This window comes from Cervus canadensis, chromosome 2, assembly GCF_019320065.1.
Source record: "Cervus canadensis isolate Bull #8, Minnesota chromosome 2, ASM1932006v1, whole genome shotgun sequence".
Lineage (NCBI taxonomy): Eukaryota > Metazoa > Chordata > Mammalia > Artiodactyla > Cervidae > Cervus > Cervus canadensis.
This window is the reverse complement of record NC_057387.1, coordinates 49,721,299-49,728,828: the sequence shown is the minus strand read 5'-3', so window position 1 is coordinate 49,728,828 and position 7,530 is coordinate 49,721,299.

The window sequence follows — 7,530 nt, the reverse complement described above, 5'->3', positions numbered from 1 at the left end:
GGATCTAGGGGGAGAATCCATATCCTTGCCTTTTTCCAAATTCTAGAGGCTGCCTGCATCCCTTGACTTGTGACCCCTCTCTCCATCATGGACTTCCCAGGTGGCTCAGATGGTGAAGAATCTGCCTGTCACGCAGGAGACCCAGGTTCAGTCCATGGGTCAGGAAGATCTCCTGGGGAAGGGAATGGCTACCCACTCCAGTATTCTTGCCTGGGAAATTCCATGGACAAAAGAGCCTGGCAGGCTATAATCCATGGGGTCGCCAAGAGTCAGACACGACTGAACGACTAACACTACTACTCCTCTCCATCAACGTGGCATCTTCAAATTCTCTTTTTCTCCTGAGCTCTGCTTCCACCCTCATGTCTTGTCTGATTCTGACTCTCCTGCCTCCCTCTGTCATTTATAGGGACCCTCGTGAGTAGGCTGGGCTCACCGAGATAATCCAGGATAATCTCCCCATCTCAAGATCCTTAACTTCACATTGGCAAATTTCCTTTTGTATGTTATTGACATACTCACAGACTTGGGGATTAAAATGTGGACATCTTTGGGGGCCTTATTTTGTCTACCTCAGGTATGGATTACACATCCTTTCCTCAGTCATAGGACCTAGATATTATCTGTATTTTACTGTCAATACTTCAAATGGGACAAGCTGGTATTCAGAAAAGCCAAAGTTAATCAGATAAAAAGCAGATATCAGCATGCACTCTTTCACATCACCAAGAGAATCAAAACAGTATGACAGTAAATTTGACTTCTTGTCATGTTGAATTCTTCTTTCAGTGCTACATTATCAGAAAGAGGCAGTATTGTTTTAATGTAATTTATATAGTGCCTTCCCCTGAGTGATGAACCGAATATTCCTCAGTATCCTTGGAGAATTAGGCTATCTCTTTTTATCCCAGCTCGGCCACTCCAGCAATATAATATGCTGCACTATAACATCTGTGTGCAAGAAATAAATCAGACTCACTAAATTTAAGGATGTTCACTTAAAGAAATTCTTTGGAGTTTTTTTTCCTCCTCACTTGAAAATGCTCTTCTTTGGGTATTATAAAGCCATTGACCCATATTAGATTAATTAGGTCAATTAGCCTTTAGGTAGTAATTACCACTCAGATGGCTTTGAATAGTTCCTTTTTAATAAAGGTGTGCTTTGAAAAGAGATTATCAAATTCCTGCCATGTAGTAGCATTAAGGAAACATGCATTTAGCAGTTCTTTCTGCAATGTGGTTTGGGTGTAGCAGTGACACTGGGTAGAAAAAGCTTAAGGACTTTACCTTCATGAGTTGCTTATTCACATTCAACCATTGTTAAAAGCCACATGGGTATTTTCTGTTCAGAGAAGTTGTTGATAGCTCTGAATGTTGAGCCTAATTCAAAGCAACTCCCTCTCTTTTTCTAACCTGTCAATAGGAATTCCCACATTTTTAGACTGTCACTGGCCCCAGCACCTAAAATGGGACTCCCATCAGCCAACACATTTATCTGAAACTTTTTGCTTTCTGCTTCTCTCCTTCAACAACATTCTCATATTTATGTTAACACTGACAATAGCTGCCACTTAATGAGTATTTGCTAGGTTCCAGACATTTCACTTTTTAAAATGTTTCACTTATTTATTTATTTGGCTGCCCTGGGTCTTAGTTGCAACACATGGGATATTTAGTTGCAGCATGTAGGATCTAGTTGCCTGACCAGGAATCATACCACAGGCCCCTTGCATGGGGAGCGTGGAATCTTAGCCACTGGGCCACCAGGGAAGTCTCCCATTGCACATTTGTTATTCATTATTTCTAATTGTTACCATGAGTTAACAGTGATTTGTTGAAATATTTGCTCTAGATACTGGAGATAGTCAAGTGGATATCCTTTCTCCACATGATAGTTGAGGAAACTGAGGCAGAGGACCTTAGTGAGGCGCTCAGGGCCTGGACAAGGGTCGCTGCAGGCAGCCCAGGGGGTTACAGGGAGCCCAGGGTCTGTCTGGCTCTGCGGCACGGCTCCTCCCACCCCGCCAGTCTGCTCCAGTGGGGAGAGGGGTACTGGAACTGCTGTCTCCTTTCAAATCTGGGTTTGAAAACTCACCCGACTGTTTGGTACGTAAGGTTGCTGCTGCTAAGTCACTTCAGTCGTGTCCGACTCTGTGCGACCCCGTAGACGGCAGCCCACCAGGCTCCCCCATCCCTGGGATTCTCCAGGCAAGAACACTGGAGTGGGTTGCCACTTCATTCTCCAATGCATGAAAGTGAAAAGTGAAAGTGAAGTTGCTCAGTCGCGTCCAACTCTTAGCCACCCCATGGACTGCAGCCTACCAGGCTCCTCAGTTCATGGGATTTTCCAGGCAAGAGTACTGGAGTGGGGTGCCATTGCCTTCTCCGACATAAGGTTGCTAATGAACTCCAAATCTATGAGGAAAGTTTAAAGGCACTTTAGGAACCAGGGTGAAAAATAGGTAACTCACAATTACTTAGAACACAAGTTTCACCCCTAGTAAATTAAAGGTTTTAATTTTTTTTTCAGGAGTCTGATACACATACAGGTGTAAAAAAGTTGATGTACTACCTAAATGAATACATATAAATGATGTGAGGTGTAGTTCTAGGTGCATCCTTGCTGCTGTTTTTATGAAGTGAAAGTAAAAGTCGCTCAGTCGTATCTGACTCTTTGCAACCCCGTGGACTATAAAGTTCATGGAATTCTCCAGGCCAGAATACTGGAGTGGGTAGACATTCCCTTCTCCAGGAGATCTTTCCAACCCAGGGATCAAACCCAGGTCTCCCACATTGCAGGCGGATTCTTTACCAGCTGAGCCAGCAGGGAAGCCCATAGTTCACTCAATTTCTGATGTTTGGATCATGAAGCAGTGCTAAATTGTCAGTTGTGCACTGACATCATCATGTTTTGTAGTCTTTGATTTCCCACGGAACAGAAAGGACTCTGAGCAAATTTACTCTATTGCTGAGGTCTGGACATTTCAATCACCTGGAATATAGAGATAACTTTGTTTCTGTCAGTTTGTTCTACAAGTGTATTAAGTTTTAGAACCTAAAGCCTAAATAAAGTTTTAGCTTCCCAGAAGAATCAGAAATTTTCATATTGGGAATGTAAAAATTGAGTTTCTGGAGGACAATTTGACAATAATTTGTTTCAATAATTTAAAGGTACATTTCTAGTGAAAGATTAATGTAGAAGAATGCTCATTGCAATACCAGTTATTAAAGAACTGAAAATAATCTAAATATATATGAATAGGGTAGTCATTAAATGTTTTGCACACCATGTTCATTCTGTTGATACATGAAAACTGATTATGTATAACATTTATATTATATTGCTAAATGAAAATAAAGATAAAAAAGACTATAATTTCACTTTAAAGTGTGCATGTGTGTATCTGGATGACTGTATTTCAAAATATGCAAACTGTGATTACCATCCAGTGGTGGGATGGAGGGTGATTTTAACTTCTTTGTACATTTCTGTATTATCTGAAATTTCTTTTATCCACATTTCCCATTTAGACCACTCAAACCACCCCCCACTGACAACAATTCTAATGCATGATATAAATCTTTGAGTCTGCCTATATTTCTATAAAATATATTTTCTTGTTTTTTTGTACATATATTTTAAATTTACTTAGATAGCTTCACATTCTATTTCTTAACATTTTTCACCTAGTACTCATTTTTAGGCCTCTGTTGCTATGTGTACTAGTCTATTGCTGAATTATTTTCATAGTATAAGTACTATAAATAAACATATGTTATTTTCATAATCAGAAAAAAATCCAACAAAACTCTTTTTATTGAAAAGATTTCTTCTAACATAAGAGCATAAAACCATAAATTACATGATTTTGTAAATGGAATATCCAACTGGAGAATTATTTATTACACTGAGAATTTTATTTTTCTAAACACCTCTACTTTAGAAATGTATTTGGAATATGTAACTTTTTTCCATAAGTGTAGAAAATTCAAAGAGCAAAGAGAATATTTCTATGAAGACCCTAAAGTAATTTATTTTAGGAGGCAAAAATTTCAAAAGACAAAGTTATTTTGATAGTGGAAAATAGTGAAATGAACTTAATAAAGTGTGTTCTCACTATGTATTAAAAATGAAATTAAAATCATTTAAAATAAAAGAAATATGACATTGCAATGCAAACAGAAATTGAGGAGAATCCCAGAAGGATAGGAAATGGTTGATGGACAGCACAGGAAAATGAAAAGACAACTGGAGGAAGTAATAAAGCCTTTGGGGAAAAACTTGAAATTTATATACTGAAAGTTCATAATTTTCAACATAAAAATCTAATAACAACTGATAATCCCTTTCCTTTCTTTCAACTTTAATTTAAGGATAAAAATAGAACTTTAAGAATTACTTTATACAATCATATTTTTATAAGATAGATATCAAATACTCTCAGTAAGATTTGTGTTTAACTTTCAAACTTCTCAAAACAGTATATTCCTAATTGAGAGACGCAGAAAAAAAAAAATCACATGTAACTATTTATTATGTGAGAAAATGGCAAGATGAGAGTCACATTTCAAGCAGATAATGCTTAAGTCCTATCATCCTGGAAAATGTCACAAATAACTGGGTTTCTTCTCTTTCTTTTTTAGGGTAGTTTTCACGTACAGCAGACAGAAAGCTTTATGACACAGCACTAGCAGACAAAACCAATTTGGCTTTACAAAAAGGATTTTGTTGAACACAGGCTCTCCTCTCTCTCTTCAAAATATTGGGTTTCAAAATGAAGTCATTGACCTAGGAAAGATAAACAACTAGGCTTCAGGGATCTGGAGGCAGGACAAAAAGCAGGTTAAAGAACAGAAGCTTAAGTGTGAAAACTGAAAAACAAAATAATTACCTGAGGCTCAGTGCCAAATGGGAAGAAGAGATGTCTACTGATGTTGACAGGTGACCAGTAAAAGGGACAACCCACTCCAGTATTCTTGCCTAGAAAAATCCCATGGACAGAGGAGCCTGGCAGGCTACAGTCTGTGGGGTCACAAAGAGTAGGACATGACTGAATCGACTCAGAACGCACATACACATGTATAAAATATATACATAACATATACATAATATATACATAAGAGAATTTACCTCATAAGGCTATTATAAAGATTAAACGTATATGCCATCTATGTTCTATGTGCCAGAAGGCCTTACTTAGGAAGTTTTTTTTAAAAAGAAAGTATGTTTAACATTTGAGCATCCACCTGAGGCTCAGATCTGAATTTTTATACCGAGATTAGTGTAATTGCAATGTTTCCATAGATCATATTGTATCTGAAGATATTGTTATTAATAATATTAAGAAATGAGACCTCTTGCACAAATCTATCACTATTAATGATAAGTGAGTAGAAATATGGTCAAGAAGTTGTATAAGAGAGAAAAATCAGAAAACAGATGCAGCTAGAGAGCCATTTGCTGAGGTGCAGATATTCAGTTGCAGAGAGCTAATTCCCAAACTAAAACTAAGGAGAAAAGGCATAAGTCATCATCACCATCCTCACCATCATCTCATGACTCAGATAGCTCAAGAGAGTCTCAGTCTTCTGATTCTGAAAGTGCTTCTGAAGATAAATTTTTAAAAGGAAAAAAGAAACATATGAAAAAATTCCTGAAAACACAAAAAAGGAAAAATTAAAGAAAAATGCATCTAGTGAAATGAGACTGAAAATCTTGAACATGACTCCAGTCTATTGTCCATTCAGAAGAGATACTCCTATACTTGAAAATAGATTCCTACCAGGAACATGAGACCAGAACCTCAATGGAAAAGGAAAACCAAAAATCAAATGGTCAAGAAAATGACCATGTACATGACAAAAATAAAAATTTGATCACATTATCAAGCAAGCCTTAGGACAAATAGAGGCAAAAGTGGATGAGAGTTGTGCAAATTAATTTCTATTTTGTCTCAATTTTCAAGTTTAGAGACCTGTTGGTGAATTTCCTTTGTTATTTCTGTATTTTCATTGTTTTTAGGTTTTTGGCTTTTTTTTTCTTTTTAATGTGACTTAAACTTGAGTTGATCTTTTGATAATCTGTAACCTGAATAATTTGTCTTGCTAAAATTTTAATACACTTGAAATGAAAAAAATTGTAGCAAAATTCTTTTAGCTTAAAAAAAAATTCTAATTGGTAAAAGTTGTTTCCAAAGTTAACAATTTAGAAATAATAAAAACAAAGGTGACTTTAGTCATTTATATAGTTTTAAAGGTTTGAAGCCATCTACTGTCACAGGAGGTAAATGTTCAGGCAAAATGTTAATGTCAGCTGAATTTTAATTCCTCTTTTAATAAAACATTTTATAACTACAACATAAAATTCATGACTAGGTTTATGGACACTTTTCTAAATCTTTCAGAATGCTATGTGGGGTTTGAGTTATTTTGTTTGGGTTTGTTTGGGTTCATTTTGTTTTGCTGAAGTATGTAGGGATTTTTAAGGCAGGTGTTAGTTTAGGGAAAGGTTTCTGAATTGAAATGTGAAAATAAGACAAAGATTGCTCTTTTGAATGATCTGCTCTAATTTTTAAAATTTTATTTATTTATTTATTTAGGGCTGTGCTGGGTCTTCACTGCGTGCATGCTCTTCTCTAGTAGCGGTAAACAGGATATTCTCCAGTTGTGATGCATGGGCTTGTCATTGCTGTGGCTTCTCTTGTCGGGGACTTTTAATTAGTTAATTGATTAATTAGGGTGTGCGGGCTTCAGTAGTGAGGCACATGGGCTTAGCAGTCGTGGCTCCCGGGCTCTGGAGCACAGGGTCAAGGGTTGTGTCACAGGCTCATCTGCTGCGTATCACGTGGGATCTTCCCGGATCAGGGGTCGAACCATGTCCCCTGCATTGGCAAGTGGATTGTCTTACTGAGCCACCAGGGAAGCCTGAATTATTGCTTTTACATTACGTTAATAAAACAAAACTCTACAGGGCATCTTAGTGCCTCTCAAAGCTACATAACAAAATACCCAGTTGATGTATGAGAATTATAAAGATAATTTAGACAGTTGGTGTAGAAAACAACCTGTACTGAGAGGTAATTAAAGAAGAGCTATACCACCGTGCTACATTTAAAATAGGAAATATATGTGCAGAAAACCAAGTAATCATCATTAGTCTTTTATAATTGTCTTCTGGAATGGATCCTCTTAAAATTCTGATATCATCCTCTTCTCTTCCTTTCCAGTGAAAACAAGTGCTTCCTACGCTTTAGTGTGCACATAATCACCCAAGGATCTTGTTAAAATGCAGATTCTGACTCAGAAGGTCTGGAGGGAGGCCCAAGACCTTCTAATCAACTTCCAGGGATCTCCCATGTTACTGGTCTTCAGAACAGACTGTAGGCAGCAAGGTCTTTAACTACTGGCAGCCAGGAGTTGAAATACCAAGAAATAAGTGCCAGCGTTTTCCCTTTTGTTTTGTTTGTTCCACTAACTAATCAAAACTCACACTAAATTCTTAGCTTACTTACTTAGCTTAATTCTAAGCTT